We start from the raw sequence: 23,514 nt of genomic DNA on the forward strand, positions 1-23,514 counted from the left end.
TTTTGGCCTTAGATCTTTTACAATTACATTTATAAATTCTACCGATGGTTATCATCCTTTTCTTTTTTTATAGCTTTAATGGGTGTGGCAGAGTTAGCCAAGGGAATTCAGTATTATGATCCCATTAAGACGGGGTAAGGCATGTTGTTAAACACATAACCTGCATATAAAAAGACATTTATTCTTTTATATCTATTGAACATTGTTCTATTAAGTTCAAATCTTTAATTTTTGGCAATGAGATTTTTGAAAGTAATATGCCATGACTGTTATTAAACAATCAATATAGATTCAATTGAAAATGATTAACTCTCTTCAAATATCTGTTATCATCTCTTCCTCAGGCACATTCATGTCCAGTTCACTTAATCAATTCGATATTGTCGACATCACAATGTTGACAATGTTGATACGATGTCGTGTTTACATTGTCAACATTGTTATTATTTCTACATGACGACATCGTCAACATCGCAATGTAAACAATGTTGATAGGATATCGCGTTTACATCGTCTACATTGTTATCATTTCTACATGACGACATCGTCGACGTCGACATCGCAATGTTGACAATGTTGATACGATATCGCGTTTACATTGTCAACATTGTTATTACTTCTACATGACGACATCGTCGACATCGCAATGTTGACAATGTTGATACTATATCGCGTTTACATCGTCTACATTGTTAATATTTCTACATGACGACATCGTCGACATCGCAATGTAAACAATGTTGATACGATATCGCATTTACATCGTCTACATTGTTATCATTTCTACATGACGACATCGTCGACGTCGACATCGCAATGTAAACGATGTTGATACGTTCTTCACTTTAGACTTAACCACAACTCGACAAAATCGCACCCCACTCTATACAAAATAGGGTTATTCTCACACCCCACTCTATACAAAACAGGGTTAGTCTTGTGCCCCACTCTATCCAAAACAGGGTTAGTCTCGCACCCCACTCTATACAAAACAGGGTTAGTCTCGCACCCCACTCTATACAAATACACAGCTCTACTAATTAGGGTTAGTCTCGCACACAACTCTACTAATTAGGGTTAGTCTCGCACACAATTCTACTAATTAGGGTTAGTCTCGCACACAGCTCTATAATAATTAGGGTTAGTCTCGCACACAACTCTATACTAATTAGGGTCAGTCTCGCACACAACTCTACTAATTAGGGTTAGTCTCGCACACAACTCTATAATATTTAGGGTTAATCTAGCACACAACTATATAATAATTAGGGTTAGTCTCGCACACAACTCTACTAATTAGGGTTAATCTCGCACACAACTTTATAATAATTAGTGTTAGTCTCGCACACAACTCTAATAATTAGGTTTAGTCTCGCACAAAATGTAATAATATTATGCGTCTACATGCGACTCGGTATTTTCTAACTGGTTTCAATAAGTCATTCAAATCCATAATAAAAGTATACACATTCCCTAAATAAATAACGTAACTGGCACAAAACAAATTAATAAAATTATTTTCCCGTACAATTTGTCGTCGCTGTAGAAAGTTTATTTCTGACGTCATGTTTACGCCGTCACGATAGCAACGACGTTAAAAGCTACACACTTTAACGTTATTGCATGAAAACAAATTTAGGAAGTGGAAGGATGTCTGCATTTGTGCATCGAGACAGAATTCAAAATAGCTACAAGGAAACAATTATTGATCCATTCGATGAATTAACAAATGAAATGTTGCATAATACTGCAGTGTCGAACAGCGTACCGATGGAATTTTTAATTCCTCCTTTTCTTACTGGCATCGCGCATTTCCTTAACAAATCGGAAATTCGACCCTGGCGAAGCTGGACCCAACCTTTAATTTATTCTGCGACGGTCGGATTCACTGGAAGAAAAAAACAGCAGCTATGGATGCTGGCCGTAATGCCATTGCCGAAGAGTGCTACCAAACTTTGCGACATGAAGTCTATAATAAATCAATGTAAGTACATGCATGTACATAAAATATTTACCGGGGTATTACTTATTAATTCATTATTAATATCAATTTTTTATCTAAATACTTTAACATGAATATTTATGGGGTTTTTTTGACTTCCGGTGTGGCTGCGCAAATGGCGTGAAGTGAGAAGGAGCAGAGGGTCGTTTTTTCCGTTTTCCTAAGTGAACATTAATATTTGATACGAGGCATTGCAGATAGTTTTCTTAATTACGTGAAGACATTCGTGTTTTAGGTGAATTTCAGGTATTTTCCTCTTTGTTAAATGCAACAGACTGTAAGTCACTACTTTGCACAAGGAAATTCGGGAAGCTCGTGCAAGATGCCGAAGAGAAAAGATACGGAGAAGGAGAGTGCGCAAAATGATGAGGTGTCAAATAAAGAGTTAAAGGAACTTTTCTCTAATCTAATACAGAAGTTGGAGAGTTCAATGAACGAGAGGCTTACTGCGCTTGACAAAAAAGTAGAGGAAACGCTGATCGTTATTAAGGAGGAGATAACTGATATGAAAACAGCGCTTCAAAACCAAGATGACCGATTAACTGATTTAGAAAAGCTAAACACAGAGGTTATACAACCTCAAAGTAAAAAGGTAAGCCTTCTTGAGGCTTCTTTAAAAGAACTGCAAGATCATATTACATACCAAGAGTTAAGATCTCGGAAATACAACCTCTTATTTTATGGCATTCCTAAAGCAGAGAATGAAGTTTCAAACGAGGTTATTGTGAAATTTTTGAGTGAAAAACTGGGCATGTCAACAGCAGAGTCTATAATGATTAAAAACTCTCATAGGGTTCCAAAAAACCCCAACAGCAGTTACAAACCTGAAGCACCAGAAGCAGTCATTGTTAAATTCGTTCTTATGGAGGACCGTAATAGGATACTAAATCATGCCAGAAACACTACCCTACCGAAAGGCTATGCAATACGAACAGATCTACCCGTGCATTTGAAGAGAAAGAGGGCAGAGCTGGCTCAAAAAGCATATGAACTCAGGAAATCAGGAATGAAGACGAGAATCCGTGAAACGAAAGACGATGTGATTCTGGAGTATCGACAAAAAGGAGAAAAAGAATGGCTCGCTTTTAGTGATTCCTTCTAATGATCTAGATAAGAACAAGATTATTTGCAGGAGATGACAGGTTGTAGGAGTATGATATGGTGAAGGTTTTGTATATCTGTAAAGTGATGAGTTATGCTACAGTTGGTATCGTGTTGTTTACTTGTCAAATAATAAGTATGTTTTAGATGCTATTAGAAAGATATACTAAGGTTTGCTGCAGATGTTTAAAAGTAAAATACCAGTGTTTTGAGCTTTGGATGATATCTGTAAAATTCAGAGTTATGCCTTAGTTGTTAATAACTTGTAAAATATTGAGAATTTTTGGTATCTTTATCTGTGAACTACTGTGTTATGTCATAGTTGATAACTTGTAACATATCTACATGTAGTATGTCTCAGGATATATATTTGTTTGGCAGCTTATGGTTTGCTGTATAAATTACATGGGGACATATTGGTTTTTTCTTTTTAATGTAATAAATACCTAAATTTCAACAAAGATTACAAAGATTACTGGTAGAAGTTCTTAGAGGAGCTTGTATTTATTATTATTTTTTCTATGAGAGAACTACGGTTCACTATCTTATTTAGGTGGCTAAGTTAAATTAAAAAGACCCAATGCGATGTAATACATGAATTTTCTTGATTTGTTTTGTTACCATACAGGAAGTATTTTTCATTTTTGATATATGTGTGAAAGAATGGAGAGTATGCAACATGCATATTTTTTTGCCTTTATTCAACTGTGTAGTGTAATCTATGACTAAGTTAAAAATTACTTCTGTAAACTGCAGAGGTTTACATGATTCTATGAAAAGAAAGGATGTCCTAAACTATTTAAGAAATTTTAAATCATCTATTTATTGTTTACAAGACACCCACTGTACAGAATTAGAGAAAAATTCAGTTTATGCCCAATGGGGTAATGACATACTCATCAGCTCAGGAAAATCAGATGCAAGAGGGACTTTAACCCTTTTTAATAACACAAATGAAATAAAAATTTCTAAAGTTTATAGTGATAATGAGGGGAATTTCATTATATCAAATATAATGGTGGATAACAAGTACTCAATCACTTTGGTTAATTTATATGGTCACAATAAAGATAATCCTAAATTTTATGCAGAAATAAGTGATAAAATGGATGATTTTTTTGATACTGACTTTATAATTATGTGTGGAGACTGGAATGTAGTACAAGATTACCAGTTAGACTGTTACAATTATGTTAGAGAAAACAATCCCAAAAATAAACTTGAAATTGAAAAATTAAAATCAAAATTCAATTTAGTAGATCCTTGGAGAATCAAAAACCCAGATGCTAAAAAATATACATGGAGTAGGAAGAACCCAGTAAAACAGGCTAGACTTGACTTTTTTAGCTCACCTGAGCCAAAGGCTCAAGTGAGCTTTTCTGATCACAATTTGTCCGTTGTCTGTCGTCGTTGTCGTCGTAGTCGTTGTCGTCGTCGTTGTCGTTGTTGTAAACTTTTCACATTTTCATCTTCTTCTCAAGAACCACTGGGCCAATTTCAACCAAACTTGCCATAAAGTATCCTTAGGTAAAGGGGATTCAGGTTTGTTCATATGAAGGGCCATGCCCTCTGTCAAGGGGAGATAATTAGGAATTAGTGAAAAAGTAATGGTGTATTTTAAAAATCTTCTTCTCAAGAACCACTTGGCCAGGAAAGATGAAACTCATAGTGAAGTATCCTCAGGTGGTGTAGATTCAAGTTTGTTCAAATCATGACCCCTGGGGGAAGGGTGGGGCCGTAATGGATGAGTAAATTTTACATAAGAATACATCAGAAAACCTTTAAAATTTAAAAATCTTATTCTCCAGATCCCATAAGCAACAGAGCTGTTATTAGTTACATTAAAATGCAAGCAATCTTATGTAGTGCGCATTCAACTTTGTCTAGTTTGTGGCCGTACGAAATGATATCAACAGATAAGCAAGGTTTACCGTGTTTATTTTTTTTTCGATCGGGCGCGGTATACCAAATAAATGAAAACGAGGCTCACCTCACTTCAGCCATTTTTTATGTGGACGGTGAAGAAGTAACCGAAGTTTTGTGTTTACACGGATCTGGAACAAAAGTATTCATTGCTGATTGTTGTTTTCATTCTGTAAGGTTTGAAGAGTAAAGGATTTTTCTGAATAACTACAACCTTGCGTATATTTGTTCATGCAGCATTAATTTGTTATTATGCAGTGTTTAGGCACAGCGATCATACTGCGCAGTTGAAGTCTCTCGGAGAAAAGTCACACGAGTCCATATAGATACTGCTACATTATACTAGTGTAATAGAAGATTGAGAATATGATCTATTTTTAAAATTTACTTAGTAGAAGGAAGCGTAATAGTTTGTCATTGCATAATATAAATAGACAAATTTTACATTTCTAAGAGTTATCTCCCGTTGTCGGCGTAACGCTCCACCATATCTCACTGTCTTTGTCCTTTATAAGTTACTTGTTAATTTTTAATCTTCAAACGTTATCAGATAATTTCGATCTATACCTGTATTGCCAGAGTATGGCGTAACGTGTAAATTATGAACATATTCATACAGATTTTATTACTAAGATATACTGACCTATAAAGTTGGTAAGGTGATAGAGTGAAAACAGTGCCTTACGCAAGTTGACCCCAGATAGTCCCCAAAAAGGGGAATAACTTTTGTAAATGTGAAAGTCGTCTTCAGGGACAACTCTTGCATATAGGACATGTTTATAAAGGATAACTTATTGTTAGTAAAAGTAGCAGTACAAAGTGTTTATTGAAGTTTGCAGAAAGGAAACTCCTACATAAATCTTGATTTTGTTTCAATCGCGGAGGTGAGGAATATCACTTGCACTTCTTGACAATTGGCTAAAATAAAGCTTAGTAGTGTGTGTAAAATGCTAAAAAAAGACAACAGTAGAATAAAAAGACTATAGATCTACATGCAGTTCATTATTTTTTATGGGCATTTTTTTATTGAAAAAAAAATTAATAGGAAGGTGTTATTTTCATGCCATGTGATTTTACCATTCTGCCTTTTAAAGGTGCTATATAAAAGTAGGATAATAATAACTTGGTTTATATAATTAGCAGTCTGATTCAAGTTGATTGAATTTTGAGCTATAGATGGAAAATTGTGAGAAAAAAAATTAGAATCATCGGTAATAATCGGCTGGGCATAATTGATTAATAATGAATTATAATAGAAATTTGATAATTGAAAGTTGGAAATGATATTTTTTAAAAATTGCATTCAATGGGTACATTACTGATTTTAGTCCCACCTTTCATTAGAATGACTACATGTATTTATTTCTTGGGATTACATGTACAATGTTTAAAAGTAGTTATCCAGAAATAAGACTTGTATTTTTTATTAATATGTTTTATGGTGTGACCGTTTGGGCGAGCACAGTTGTACCTTAAAAAGTACACCTGAAATGTTGATCTTCCACTTCAAACGTCAAGTCGCATGAGGCATCTAGATAACGTCACACGAGAGATCGTTAGGGTTAATGGAAACAGATGAGCGTCTAGTTGAAACTAATAGACCTAGTGCAATTTTTGTCGAAAGGCATTGCAGAGTTTTTTTTGTTTTTTTTTCTAACATTTCTTCATACTGTTATTATTTATTCATGCAAAGGGTATTCGGTAGCAAAGGAATTCTGGGAAGCTGTCAAAACAAAATTTGCTTTACATTTGTACAGATTTCATTACGAATTTCCTCTGTTCTTACACGTTAGTCTATTGAGCTCGCTTCACGACCCTTGCTACGATTGCTTTAATTACATTAACAGATTGTCTAGAATAAAAATATTTTCTTTTGTATAGTAAAACCTTGCACTGGCTAGCAGTATTTTCCATTTCCTGTTATTAGTCTGACCCCATATTTTAATCTTGGCGGTATAAAATCTAATCCAATATTTAGTGTTCATTCAGGGCCTTGATATTGTTTCAACCATTCTTGACCTAGAAGAGGTGATTATTTTCGACAGAGTTCAAGTATTCATAAAATGGTTTTCTTAGCATTTAACAAGTTCCTTATATGTTTCTTAACTTTAATTGTGACCCATATGGGACCTAGTTTCTTTGATGAACTTGTTTAATTAATATTTATGACAGTGAAACTGTTGTGGCGATGACAGTTTATTTTATTGTTATAATAATTTCAGAACTTTATACCTGATTACCTCTCGAAAATGTTATTTTGCATTCTGCAAATGGTATTACACTATAAAGCTTGTGTTTACTGCATCTAATAAATTCAACATTTTTAAAAAACAATATTTATGACAAAATAGAAATATTTTCTTCCTTTGTAGACATCCCTTGCATCAGAATCAAGATACGTAAATTCAGAAATTCCTGAGCTGTTTAAATGAAAAGAAATATAAAATCATTCTGATAGTCTAAGGTTACAAAGACAATTGTAGTTACTATGGATTAAACACATTTGCAAATAGGCCTAGTTGTGATGAAGAGGGTGTAGTGTATTACACCAGTTTGTGTGTCTGTTGCAAAATTTTTCAAACTAATTTACCAAATTTTTCTTTGCAGATTTCTTAGTAACAATTCATCTTAGATGCTGTAAATTTTAGCACACTCTTTATTCTAGCTCTATATGTTTAAAAGTTAAGACCAAGGTTAAAGTGTGGTATATTTATGGTTAAAAGTAGGTCAAACTCCAAGGTCAAGGGGTCAAATTTGATGGTGCTCAAAGAAAGGTCTTGTCACAAGAAATACACCTGTTAAAGGTGAAAGCCACAGTGGGTGAGGAGCCACTCAAAGGTTGTAGGCAAGGTTAAAGTTTTTGTGGACTTAATAACTATATATACTACCAAAACTTACAGACTTTATGATGATAAAAATGATGTAATTTAAAGGAATTGATTTTATCAAACTTTTTGAAAAGAAATTTCAAGGTACATTATTAGATGCTACCAAAAGATAACACATATTAGAGGAATATTAGAGGAAATGGCAGAATTAAAAGGTTTTGACCAAAATAGCAAATTTTAAGAATCCTGATTTTGTAATTTCTGATACAAGTTATGAAAAAATAAAGATGCATGTGGTGGCATAACAAAGTAAAACTTGAAATTGCTTAAAGGGTTGTTTTTATAATTTTAACTGCAGGTTAAATACAGTACCAATGTACACACAGTCCTTGATAAACATGATAAAAAAAATTCTATAAAATTTTATGCAATACCACAATGGTTAGGTATGTAATTTGGTTTATTGCACAAAAGCTATGCCAGTAAATGTTGTATACATTTATATGGTACATATAATTTCTGGAAGTGTGTGACATGTTCAAGGTAAGTCTTGTGTGAAAATGGTTTACAAATTGCAAGTAACTTGTGTCTCTCTTGAAATGATTGATTGTATGTCATTTAACAACCCTCTGAATTTTTCACTCATATGAGACACCGCCATTTGCAGGTGGAGATTTACAAATTTTGTCTTATACTTGGCACTGAGGGCCATTGAGCAATGAAGGATCTTTTTCATGCCAGCAATTACAGAAACGTAGGACCTCTGTTTATACGGTATTGTCCAAAGGACCAGTCTCCACATCCCACAGTGGGATTCGAACCAGCGAACTAGGATAAACCCCTTATTTTGTGCCTGTAGAGCAGACGCTCTAACCACTGCGTCACATGAGTGACCATTTTTAAATGAATGTTGTCATATGTTTTGCATGTAATTTTGAATTTAACTTTCAGGTTTTATCATTATTATTATTATTTTTTTTTTTTCAATTTTCTACTTTCTTAAATTTGATTTGTGCTAGAAATTTAAAAAAAGTATATATTTTTAAAAGTATCTGCATTGTAGTTTCCAACAACTGCTCTTTAATCTGAAAGTGTCAGTGATGTCGGCATTATTAATTTGAGAAAGTGTGTAAGTATGCTGATCCTTATTATATAGTATAGATTATAACATTGTTATATTTTTTGTAGATCACAGAATGCCTAGGAAGAAGAGCTGGAAGAAAGCTGCTGTAAAGAAGAAAGCATGTAAGGCAGATGTGGGTGACAAGTACCCCACAGATGTTGGCCACGTCCAACCATCTGTGCCTCTGGGTGTAGGCCACGTCCTAACACCTATGACATCTGTACCGGCAGGGGTGATCTCTACCACCCCTGTGACAGTGGTCTCTGCGGCTCTCCCTGAGACCACTTTGGCTCAAACTATGCCTCTGGCTCAAACTATGCCTCAAATGTTGCCTCTGGCTCAAACTATGCCTCAAATGTTGCCTCTGGCTCAAACTATGCCTCAAATGTTGCCTCTGGCTCAAATGTTTCCTCAAAAGTTGCCTCAAATGATTACTCAGAATTCCTCTCAGCTGCTTACTCAGAATATCTCTCAGATTACAACTCAGAATATTTCTCCGTTTACAATGAACAATATACCAAATGAAACAACACATGCACTGCAAGGTAATTGTATGCATCGGAATTCAGATAATCTGGTGTTTGGATCTTTCCATCAGGGAAGCATGAGGTTTTCATCATTTTCAAGAGGTAATCAGTGTACATGCAATTCACTTATGATGTTGTCAAATTCATATGAAAATTTTTCATTTACTAGTTCCTTTTTAGATCAGACTCTGCTCAAGGGAGATAATTTGTACAACACAGTTGTGAAGAATCTGCAGAGTGCTGGAAAACTGAAAAGTAGATTACTGATGTTTGATGAATTACCAATTCATATAGATTCTGGTGAAAATCACCACATGGTTGATAAGTTTGATACATTGTTTGGCTTATTAGTTACAGATGATAAGAGAAATCAAATTCAAACTCTACATGAATGTCTGCTACAAGCATTGGGGTTATCTAGGTATGTATTAATAATGATTGGCTCAATATGCTCAGCACTGTACAAAGATTCAGACAATGATTTTTATTTTTTTGACTCGCATTCTCATGGGGAAAATGGTTTGTCTGAATGTGATGGAAAGTCTCTGATGAGACACAGTTGCTGCTTGGATGATTTGTTAGGATTTCTATATGCAATGTATGAAAGTATGCACATTGAATTTGCAACTGAATTTGAAGTGATGCCTGTTGCCTTTCGGACACTTATTCATAGCTTCCCTGGTAATAATCAAAGTACACATCAATATTGTAGATTAGATCAGTTAAAAACAACTGCTCTCACAAACAAGCAATCTGCTGGTACCAATACTGGTCACTTAAAAACAACAGCAATAAAGAAAGATAAAAAGGATTACATGAGAGAATATATGAGAAACAAGAGACAGGATCCAGAGTTTAAAGACAAGGAAAGGGACAGTATGAGAAACAAGAGACAGGATCCAGAGTTCAAAGATAAGGAAATGGACAGTATGAGAAACAAGAGACAAGATCCAGAGTTTAAAGACAGGGAAAGGGACAGTAAAAGAAACAAGAGACAGGATCCAGAGTTTAAAAACAATGAAAGAGACCGTATGAGAAACAAGAGACAAGATGATGAGTTTAAAGGAAAAGAGATGGACAGTAAGAGAAACAAGAGACAAGATCCAGAGTTTAAAGACAAGGAAAGGGACAGTAAGAGAAACAAGAGACAAGATCCAGAGTTTAAAAGCAAGGAAAGGGACAGTAAGAGAAACAAGAGACAGGATCCAGAGTTTAAAGACAACGAAAGAGACCGTATGAGAAACAAACGACAAGATGCAGAGTTTAAAGGAAAAGAGAGGGATAGTAAGAGAAACAAGAGACAAGATCCAGAGTTTAAAGTCAAGGAAAGAGACCGTATGAGAAATAAACGACAAGATGCAGAGTTTAAAGGAAAAGAGAGGGATAGTAAGAGAAACAAGAGACAAGATCCAGAGTTTAAAGTCAAGGAAAGGGACAGTAAAAGAAGCAAGAGACAGGATCCAGAGTTTAAAGACAATGAAAGGGACCGTATGAGAAACAAACGACAAGATGCAGAGTTTAAAGGAAAAGAGAGGGACAGTAAGAGAAACAAGAGACAAGATCCAGAGTTTAAAGACAAGGAGAGGGACAGCAAGAGAATTAAAAGGCAAGAAGAAGAGTATAGGCATGATGAGCAAATTAGAGATTTAAAGAAGAAAAAAGAAATGAGACAAAATTCTAACCAGTTAGAAAAAGAAAGATTGAAGATGAAAGAAAAGAGAAAAAGTGAAGAGTTTAGATCATCAGAAAATATTGCTGCAAAACAATCAAAAGCACTTTCACGGGGGAATTTGGACTATATTGAAACTGAAAAACAAAGATACAGAAAAAGTAAATTTGGAGTTGATGTAATTGAGTGTGTTGAGAATTTTCACAACAATGTAAGATTGGGTCCTGTGTTTGTATGCACATGTTGCCAACAGACATGGTTTCATGAAAGTGTTTCAAATGTAGATAATGTTTTGTTGGATGCTGAAATCAAAAGGAAGTATTTTACTAAAACAAAGTCTGTAAACGGGCAGGAATGGATATGCAACACATGCAATTCAAGTTTAAAAGAAAGTCGAACTCCAAAACTCTCTATTGCAAATGGAATGATATGGAATCAAAAACCAAGTGAATTGAATCTGTTACCATTGGAAGAAAGACTTGTATCCTTAAGAATTCCCTTCATGCAGATAAGAGAATTACCAAGAGGAGGGCAGTATTCTGTAAAAGGAAATGTTGTAAATGTGCCAGTTGACATTCAACCAACAATCAATAGTCTTCCCAGGAGACTTGATGAAAATATTACAATACCTGTGAAGTTAAAAAGAAAACTATCTTTTCAGCACTCTTATTGTCATGAAAATATCCGACCTACAAAGGTTCTGATTGCTTTACACTGGTTAATGAAGAACAGTGAATATTATCAGAATTCAAACATAAACATAGATGACAACTGGTTCCATGAGGTCACCAATTCCGCAAGCGAATTAATGAGGGAGTTTATAGAGGGTCATACCAATGAAGATTCAGCAATGCATGACCAATCAGATGAATCAGATTCTGATGAATTCTGTGAAGTTGATAGTGGTAAGGATGGAAATTGTGATACACTACTAGACAGTGACTCATATGACATGAATCAGATCTTCACATTTGCTCCAGGAGAGGGACAGCGTCCAATTAGTTTATATCAAGATCAAATGGCGGAGTATTTGTCATTTCCAACAATATTTTGTGGTAAAAGAAGAGTAGAAAACGACCAGCGTCAAGTACCTGTTTCATATGCTGATATTGCCAAGTGGGAATTACGAAGTGTTGATAGACGTGCTGCACACTCGGTACCAAATTTGTTTTTCAAATTGAAAAAGATTCAACTAAAACAGGTAACAGATAAATGCAATTTAGCCCTTAGGAAGTGCAAAACAAAGGGGAAAACCTTTACTGCAAATGAAATAAGAAATCCTGATCAAATCAATGACATTGTTAGACACAATGAGGGATTTTATGTTTTCAAACAGTTGAGAAATTCTCCTCCTTATCTTGAAACAAGAAAGAAAGATGTTTTTGCAATGATACGACAGCTTGGTTTACCAACTTGGTTTATGTCCTTTTCTGCTGCAGATACCCGTTGGAATGATCTGATCAGAGCATTAGGAGTTTTAAACGATGACAAGCAGTACACAGATTCTGATATTGAGAGTATGACATGGACTGAAAAGTCAAAGTTAGTTCAGAAAGACCCAATTACATGCACAAGGTATTTTGATCATCGTTTTCGGACTTTTTTAAATGCTGTGCTTAAGAGTGATCATCATCCTATTGGCAAGATACAGGACTTTTTCTATAGGGTTGAATTTCAACAAAGGGGATCACCACATGTTCACATGATTGTTTGGATTGAAAATGCTCCAAAATACTTAGAAAATGATAACAAGGAAATTGTTGCATTTGTTGACAGCTACTTGAAGTGTGAAAGGAATACTGAAGACAATTTGATAGAATTGCAAGTTCATAAACACTCACATACATGCAAAAAAAAGGAAAGGCTGTTTGTAGATTTGGATTTCCACTTCCACCACTCCAAGCTACTATGATATTGGAACCTTTGGACAGTGACATTGAGAAATACAAGAAAATGCATAAGGCTATGCAAGACAAAGTGAATGACTTTAAAGATGGATGTGACACAAGCTGCACTTTCCAAGACTTTTTGCAGAATGTACTACAACTATCTGAAGATGATTATATAAAATGCATCAGAAGTTCTTTGAGAACACCCAAGGTATTTTTAAAACGTAAACCCTGTGACTTGAGAGTGAATGCTTATAACAGTACTCTTCTTCATGCATGGGCAGCAAACATTGATATTCAGTATGTTTTGGATCCATATGCTTGTGCAATGTACATTGTCTCATACATAAGTAAATCCCAAAGAGGCATGAGTGATCTGCTGAGTAGAGCTGCAAAAGAAGCAAGAGAGGGCAATCTTGACATTAAGAGACAAGTTAGACACATTGGAAATCAATTTCTAAACAGTGTTGAAGTTGGAGCACAAGAAGCAGCATATCTAGTTTTGCAAATGCCCCTTACAAAAGCATCAAGAGATGTAATGTTCATAAACACATCTCCAGTTGATGACCGTGTAATACTTGTTAAACCTGATTCAGAACTCGAAAAGTTGAATGCTGATTCCACAGACATAGAATGCAGTAACATAGTCAAAAGATATGCAAAACGTCCAAAACAACTTGAAAACTGGTGTTTAGCTGACTATGTGTCACAGTTAGATGTAGTTTTCCCAAAGGAAAGTATAACAGAGCTGTCTGAAATGGAAACAAATGATGATGAGAGGCACCAGTCAGAAAATGAAGATAGTGGATCTGATACTGAGGGTGAATTTAAAGATGACAGCACATTAGTTGTGTTGAGAAATGGAATCAAAATTAAGCGAAGGAAAACACCAAGAGTAATACGATATGTGCGTTATAGCTTAAAGACAAACCCAGAAAATTACTATAGAGAAAAACTAATGCTGTTCACTCCATGGCGAAATGAATGTTCTGATCTTCTGTGTGGACATCAGAGCTTTGAGCAGTCATTTAATCAGAAAAAATTTTTCTTAGCTCAGAAAATCAAACAGTATGAACACAATGCTGATATGCTTGAGCAGGCAGAACAGATGGCGCAGGATGATTTGACAGAAGCATATGATGAATTAGCTCCTGGTGCTCAACAAACTGAGGCAGATGATGAATATGAAGGAAATGTTGATTCTGAAACATTTGTTCACTTTAATCCAGAAAGGCCAATTGAACAGAGAGAGTATGATATAGGAAGTGATGTTGGAATTCCATCAACAAGACAACTGAATGAGCAGAGTTCTGTTAGATTACCTGATGATGAGTATTTAAAGCTTGTAGCCAGTTTAAATTTGAAGCAGCGTGAATTCTTCAATCATGTTATGCAATGGATCAAGTCTAAACAGGAACCTATTCATGCATATCTCTCAGGAGGTGCAGGAGTTGGGAAGTCAGTGTTAATCAGAGCGCTTTATCAAGCTTTACATCGGTATTTATGTGCTAAGGAGGGTGAAAATCCAGATGATATACGAATTCTTCTTTGTGCATTCACTGGTAAAGCTGCATTTAACATTGGTGGTCAAACAATTGCTTCTGCATTTCACCAGAAAATTAACCAAAGGCAGCAAAACATGCATTGTGATGAACTCAACACATTTAGAACTAAGTATAGAAATTTGTCAGTAGTCATCATCGATGAAATTTCAATGGTTGGCAATGGAAAGTTGGAATTTATCAATGACAGACTTCAGCTTCTTACTGGTTTGAAGAGGCCCTTTGGAGACATTAGTATTATTGCCGTTGGAGATTTCTTTCAACTTAAACCAATCATGGATGGCTGGATTTTTCAAGATTTAAAACAAAATGCCCAAGCACTTGCATGTAATCTTTGGAAAGAAAACTTCACCTTATTTGAGTTAGATGAAGTAATGCGACAAAAGGATGATTTAGAATTTGCACAGCTTTTGAACCGTCTTCGTCACAATCAGATGACTTCTGAGGACTTGGATATAATTCACAGGTGCATCATTGCTGAAAATAGTCCAAATTATCCACACAATGCTCCCCATCTTTTCACAATGAATGCGAAAGTAGATGAATATAACAATAAACTTATAGAGCAACTTCCTGGTGAAAAAGTCATTGTTAAAGCTGTTGACAGTGTCCTCCAAGACCACAGTAAGTCTGTGAAAGACCGACTACTCAGATCATTGCAAAATCAAGATGATGTAAGCAAAACTGCAAATCTCATGACAAGACTAACTCTAGCCATTGGAATGATATATGACATTACAGTTAATATTGATGTTACTGATGGCTTGACAAATGGTTCATCATGTACTGTATTTCTTGTTGAAAACAGATTATCTGGTGTATCAAGGCCAAGTATAGTGTGGGTGAAGTTTTTAGATTCTGCAGTAGGGAGAATTGCTCGACAGAAATACAGACATCTTTTCCATGATGATGTAATGGATGATTGGACACCAATATTTGACTGTCAGCGATCTTTCGTTTTCAATTCAACTACATATCAAAGAATACAGTTTCCTTTAAGACCAGCTGCCGGTAAGACAATCCATAAGGCTCAGGGCTGCACTGTTGATGAAATTGTAGTAGATTTGTCTCAGACAAGGACAAGGAAAACACCACACATTCATTATGTAGCTCTTAGTAGAGTTAGGTCTGTTGATAAGTTGCATATTCTGAATTTCAATGAGCAAGCATTAACTGTAGATGAAAAAGTTGTAGAAGAAATAGAAAGAATGAGGAAGGAAGCACCTCTAAAACTGTGTTATCTTCCATTGTACAAAACAGAGCAGAACAAACTAAAAATTATGTTTAATAATGCAAGATCTCTTCACAAACATTTCGATGAAATTAAAAATGAACCCAATGTTGTAGCATCAGATGTAATTGGCTTTTCAGAGACAAGATTAACCATCAATGATGAACAGAATTTTATGATGGAAGGTTACTTGACTTTGTTTAATCATGAAAAGAGAAGTGACAGCAATCGTCCTCATCATGGAACAGCATTATATGTTAAACAAGAACATTTGATGACATGTATCTCAAAATTCAGAAACACTTTGCTTGAATTCATCATAGCTTTAATAAATTTCATAGACCTTGGAGAAGTGCAGATAGTTGTTTTATACAAGTTCCCAGCATGTTCTTTTAAAGAATTTGAACATGAAATTATGTTGCATTTAAAACCTTTTGTAGACACAGAGAAAAAAATGATAATTCTTGGAGATTTCAATTTTGATTTGTTTACAGGTCACAAAGAATTTCTGAACTTTATGAAGTTGAATTTAAAATGCACACAATTGGTAAAAAAAGTAACTCATGATTCAGGTTCACAACTTGATTTGATTTTCACAAACTTCCCCCATTGTGAAACTGATGTGATTGAGGCATATTGGTCAGACCATAAAATGATTTACTGTACATATACTTCATAAATCTGATATAAGGGACGCATGAGTATTTATTTGGGGGAGATACGTCATCTTGTCCCCTCTCCCACCTACCAATGTGCCAGTGTCACTTAGTGACATTTGGTACATTGATTACTGTATACAGGGTTATATTCGCCCTTGGTGTGTTATTTTCAGCCTTTCACACAAATTTGCAACATTATAAATTCTCCCCAGTCACAGTTTTATTGAAGAAATCATACTGTGTTCTTTTAATTTACCCCGTTTTAGATTTGTTTATACCTCTAAGATGGATGATAATGGGAAAAATAATATGGGGCGAATATTTCCCTGTATATAGTATCTTATAGGCACCAATTACTTGATGCAAAATCTTGTTTGTTTTTAGGCATATGTATATACTTTAAACTATTTTTTATATGCATGCATGGAATAGCTAAAAAATTTGCAAACAACTCATTAATGATCACAAAACAATTGTACTAAACAGGAATCCTTCATTATGACTTTTTATTCACAGTGGATTAATTTTCAACAGACAATTAATAAATGTACAAAATAATTGAATGTTGCATGTTAAGGAAAACTCATGTACCATCAATGACAATCATTCATGTCAAAATGATTATGATAATTGTACTTTTTATGTGTTAATTAATATTTATAAATTATGTCATTGAATATTCTGTATTGATGTTTATAAGTTAGTTTTACCCTTACTGTTTAGATTCTTTTGTTTAATGATACATCAATATCATGAACTTGGTATTTTGAATATACATGAAATATTTTGAGATTACATGAATTGTTTACAAAGTTTAATTTAAAGAAATTAATGAGTTCTGCTAAATAATGATTAGTGTTGTACTACAAATATACACTTGCATCAAGTAATTGGTATCTTTGATATATGTTCAATACTGTATTCTATAGTTTTTTGAAGTAAATTCATTGAATAGTATCTGTTTTATCTGAAAAAAATTGCTGTTTAGAAATATTGTAAGTTTATTAATGTTACTGTGTCTTGAGTCATTTAGTCCCTGCAGAACAATACTGGAGTACATGCGGGTATAAACTTTTACAGTGTATATGCATTGATATTTTTTCCAGAGCAAATATAATAACAATTTCAGTGTCAATATTCTTATACATGTAATTCAAGTCTTTATTTTATTACTTTATAATCAACCTCATGCAGTTTTCTGAATATCACAATTGCTGACGCATTAGACAGGCTAGTTGGTCAACAAATTAACCAATAAATGAAACTAAAAATTAAATACTTGCAAGTGTTTACACACTATATTTAAAGCCATTATCTATGATTTTATACAGATCTCCCAGAAATTAGATTACTGATCATGACCATCCAGCATACTTGTTGATTTTTGTTTAGAGTGACTTGTGTATTCTTGTTGCTGAATTAGAATTTGATACATGAATTTTGAAAACACAGCTCAGTTATATATATATATATATATATATATATATATATATATATATATATATATATATATATATATATATATATATATATATATAGTCTTAAAATGTTTAAGTTTATTGTATTTTTGTATTTCAAAACATTCAGAAATTGCTTTAAACATTTACTTTTAGTAGCATTAGTTACCTGTGTAGAATAGGAAAGCAACCTGCATAATCAGAGAGAAACTTACAACTCATTCTAAGTTACTAGTACATGTATGTTGCTGATTTCAGTTAACTCGATATTAATTGATATTTAATTTTCTCCAGCATTGAGATATTTAATATGTGACCACCATTATATTATAATCTAATGAAAATCAACAATATATTAATCACTTATACCCAGGTAAGTATGAAAAGAGGGGGTCAATGGACAGCCCGTAAAGGGAGGTAAACCTACCTCTTTATAACATTACAATTTTTCCTATAAAAGAGAGGAAAAAAGGTGGATCACTATAATTTCTCATGAATGGTCTTTAAAATCAGAATTATTGATTGCAAAAAGATCTTAATCATTCCATTTTGGAATATTACCATCAAGTTTAGGTAATCTGATTCCTGCAGGTACTCCAATTAAATGTTATTTATTAAAAATTCTTTAAAAATAATTGTTGATATTCAAAGTCAGAGTCTGTTGCCCATCATATAATTATTCACTTTCAGTTGCAATCTTTCTAATTTTTGCTTTGGTTACATATAGGAAGGATTTATTATTTGGTGAACTTAAAAATAAAAACAGTGTATTTCGTATCGTTCAAATGATTACTTTCATATATTGAACTTTCCTCTAAATAAATGTTTGAACAGTTTACAAAGCATCTATGTATACATGTAATGTTATTGTCAGGAAGTTTTGCATTTCTGTCACAAAATTGTTGCAAATCAATATTGTATATTTGATACTGTGAGCATATATGTCTGTTGAAGTCATATGAAATTTAGATAGTTGATTGTTATTAAAGCTTCTTAGTTTTTATTATATTATCTACTAATTGTCTGATAAATTTTCACCAAATCTGTTGAATTTTGTAAAGAAATAAAAGTAAAATCTTATTCACATTTTCTGTTTTTATTATACTACCATAGCTAATGTTACATCCCCCAAAAAGGAGAGAAATGTTATTGTTCAATAAAAGCATATTACACTTCAGAGTTGACAGTACAAGTGCTATATTCTGCAGAAATACTGAGATTGACCTCTTTATGACTAAATTGATAATGAGGTAGGCTAAAGCACTGGTTGAAAAGAAAGCCAATCTTAGCAATTTTATGCTTAGATGAAGCCCAATTACAGTAAATGAATAAAAAGAGGAAGTCCTGGTGATGATACTCTAACATCTACATGCATAATTCTTGCAAGTAAAGGTCTTTCACTCAGGTGAGCGATATGGCCCCTGGGCCTCTTGTTTTAGTATCAGAGGAACTCTTATCAATTATAAATGATGTTCACATGATGCCAGGCTATAGGACTGATCACTCTATCATAGAATTAGATATTACTATTAATGAATTTAAACGTGGAAAGGGATTCTGGCGTTTTAACAATTCCTTATTGAGAAACAAAGAATTTGTGACAAATGTTAAAAAAATTATAAGGGAAACGGATAATGAATATCGTATTGATGAATCAATGTTAGGAATACCAGATAATCTTTTTCTTGATGTTCTATTAATGAAAATAAGGGATATGGCAATACAATTATCTGCAAATTTGACCCGAGAAAGGAGGGATCACAAAGCAAAGATTGGAAATCAACTTAGAATTTTACATGATATGTATAATAATTACCCTTTGTCAATTTATCTAGATATGATAAGTGACCTTGAGACAGAATTAGAGGAAATTAGAAAATATGAATTGAAGGGGCTATTGTTAAGAAGTCATTGTAAATGGATAGAAGATGGGGAGAAACCTACAAAATATTTTTGTGCCTTAGAAAAAAGAAATTATGTCAATAAAAATATTAGCAATTTAATCAATAATGATGGTAAATATGTAAATAAGCAAGCAGATATCTTAGAAGAAGTAAGGAACTTTTACAAAAAATTATATGAAAACAAAGATCAGGAGCTTGATGATGTAAACCTTGAAGACTTATTCCAAAACTTTGAGGTTCCTAAAATAAATAATGATATGAAAAACATTTTAAATGCTGAAATTACAAAACAAGAAATACTTCAAGCTCTTAAAAATTTTAAGAACGACAAAACACCTGGAACTGACGGTTTTACAGCAGAATTTTTCAAGTTTTTTTGGACAGATATTAATTCATATATTCTCAAATCCTTTAATTACAGCTATGAAGTAGGTCAATTATCTTATACTCAGATGCTTGGAATTATTTCTATTCTACCAAAAGGCAATAAGCCAAGGGAACAATTAAAAAATTGGCGACCAATTACATTATTGAACATTACATATAAACTCTTATCTAGTGTCTTAGCAAATCGAATGAAACCAATTCTGTCAAAAGTAATACATGAAAATCAAAAAGGGTTTCTTGCTGGTAGATATATTGGTGAAAACTCAAGGTTATTATATGACATCATACATTATTGTAAAGAGAATGATCATTCAGGTCTTGTTCTATTGATTGACTTTGAGAAAGCATTTGATTCTATTTCTTGGAGATTTATTTTTAAAGTACTCAGATTTTTTAATTTTGGTGAGAATTTTTTAAAATGGATAAAGATTTTGTTTAGAGAACCTAAGTTATGTGTTATTCAAAATGGTATTTTTTCTGAATTTTTCCAAATGGGACGAGGTTGTAGGCAAGGTGACCCAATTTCACCTTACTTGTTCCTACTATGTGCAGAAATAATGGGAATTATGATTAGAAATAATAAATTAATAAAGGGCATTGTTATTGAAGATAAAGAATATAAACTACTACAATATGCTGATGATACAGTTTTATTAATGGATGGTTCAGAAGACTCAATTAGATCAGCTTTGTCTTTAGTCAATCAGTATTCCAAATTCTCTGGACTGAAGCCAAATTATGATAAAACTCAATGTATTAGGATTGGATCTACTGTTCATACTGATGATAACTTGTGTGATAAATATCAAAATTTGATGTGGTCACAGGAACCATTTACAGTGTTAGGTATAGCATACTGTGTAGATCTAGACACAAACACTATGTTTGATTTGAATTTTTTGCCAAAGATTGACTCTGTCAAAAAGCTTATATCATCATGGTCTAGAAGACATTTATCAACGGCAGGTCGTATAACAGTAGTAAAAACCTTGCTTTTACCTAAATTTAGTCACTTATTAATTAGTTTACCGAGCCCTTCTAAAGAAAAACTCAAAGAAATTGAAGCTATATTTTTTCATTATATCTGGAATACCAAAACGGCTAGGGTGGCTAAAAATATTCTATGCCAAAGTTATGAAAACGGTGGTATGAGAATGACATGTCTTGATTCATTTTGTAAAAGTTTAAAAATTACATGGATTCGCAGATTGTTTGATAGTTCATGTAAATCAGCCTGGAAAGAATTGCTAAAAGATTTAATTCCTGACATTAAATATTTAGTTATCTATGGTAGGGATTTTTCAAAAAAACTTAAGAAAGATACGGAAAATGTTTTCTGGAATGATGTTTTTTCAGCATTGTTGGATTTGAGATTATGTATTGATGATCAAACATCTATTTTAAGTCCCATATGGTATAATCCATCAATATGTATAAACAACAGAAGTGTTTGTTATAAGTCATGGCTGAGACAAGGTATACAATTTGTTTTTGATTTTTATGATACAAATGGGACTTTGTTAGGATACCAAGACTTTTGTAAACAATATGATTTAAAAACACCTTTTACAATGTTTTTAGGTATAACAAATTGTATTAGAAAATTACAGTTGAATTATGATCATAATATAATTCAAAGAAATCAACCTTTCTTCCCAAAATTCTTACAAACAATAACAAAAAGCAAACAAGGTGCAAGAGATTTCTATGATGTTTTTATTAGTCAGAAATACAAAAAACCAAAAAGTGAAATGAAATGGGAAAACATTTTAGAACTTAATGTTGATGAATTTTGGTGGAAAAAACAAAACATTCTGTTTTTTAACATAACAAATGATATACAGTTAAGATGGTTTCACTATAGAATTGTACATAGAATTTTAGCTACAAATACATATTTACACAAAATTGGTGTTACTGACTCAGATTTATGTAGTTTTTGTAAGAAACACCCAGAGACACTTTGTCATCTTTTTTGGGAATGCGAGTGTGTTGCAGAAATCTGGGAAAATGTACTGGATTGGATGAAAGAACAGTTTGGAGTTGATATATCTCTAAACAAAGTTGATGTTTTGTTGGGAAAACATTATAAATATAACAATATATTTAATTTAGTAGTATGTATAATAAAAAAGCATATTTATAGAAATAGATGCAAAAAATGTGTACCATCTTTTGAGAGGGTCAAACAAGAGGTTAGGTATTATTTTAATTGTGAAAAATATATTTATAAGAAAAATGGGGAAATGGACAGTTTTAAAAAACGATGGAATTTGATAATGTTTTAATATGATTAATATTTTTGAAAAAACAATGCAGTTACAGATGTACATCAACTTTTCACTGATTATATTAAGATTTCAGTTGTTAAATATTATTATAAATATAATCATATGCATGTTATGTAGCGAAAGGTGTGTGAATGATATGTGAAAAAAATGTCCTGTCACATTATGATTGTGTAATATATATGTGTATTATGTATGTTACTTAGTGAACCCAGGGCCCCAACCCTGGCACTATTATATACTTGGACATGTGATGGGGCAATTAAAAAAAAAAAAAAAAAAAATATTTATGGTTTTAGATTTCCGTAATTGGATCAATTGTGACGTCACTGTGAAAATACGAAGATTTCTATGATCAATCAATCAATTGAAGGTCATAGAAAAATCCTGTTTTTATAACACAGTCATGTAAATGAAAGGGGGAAATAACTACGTCTGCTGATATATTAGATATTACTAGTATCACGCACATGAGAGGCCTCTCCCTTCATACAATGACATTAAAAAATTGGTTTGATTGAGTCTTCCTCTGAACAACCATTGATTTAACAAATAAAATTCCAATTACAAAATATTACTTAAAGAAATAAAATTTTCTAGCAAATTAGATTACACCCCACCATAACAAAAAAGATCCTTCTTTATTCAGGACCATCCGTACCATGCAATGCCATAACAAGGAGCACAAGAAATATTGCTGAACAGGTAAAAGAAGAAATGAAATCTTTGTGCGAGTAAGGACTTGGCGAAACAAAACATGAAAAGCCACAAGGTGGAGGGTGACTTATTTTCACTTTCATTAAAAATTCCACCCAAGACATGTCTCTTGAAAGTACCATACAGATGACAAACACTCTTTCCAAGGTTGGAATAGACATGAGGGGATACGAGGAGGCTCTTTCTAACACCGAGAATGCACCACCGTGCAAAAAACTCTGATCACGAATGAATAATTATTATACAC

The 23,514-nt window shown here is 33.2% G+C and overlaps 1 pseudogene; it reads left to right on the plus strand.

Moving 5' to 3' along the window:
• The window catches only part of LOC134230549 (probable ATP-dependent RNA helicase DDX41), a 35,445-nt pseudogene that overhangs the window by 4,807 nt on the left and 7,124 nt on the right, over nt 1-23,514 (plus strand).

Source organism: Saccostrea cucullata, unplaced genomic scaffold, assembly GCF_032062105.1.
Source record: "Saccostrea cucullata isolate Sc308-1 unplaced genomic scaffold, CSIRO_AGI_Scuc_v1 ctg178, whole genome shotgun sequence".
NCBI lineage: Eukaryota > Metazoa > Mollusca > Bivalvia > Ostreida > Ostreidae > Saccostrea > Saccostrea cuccullata.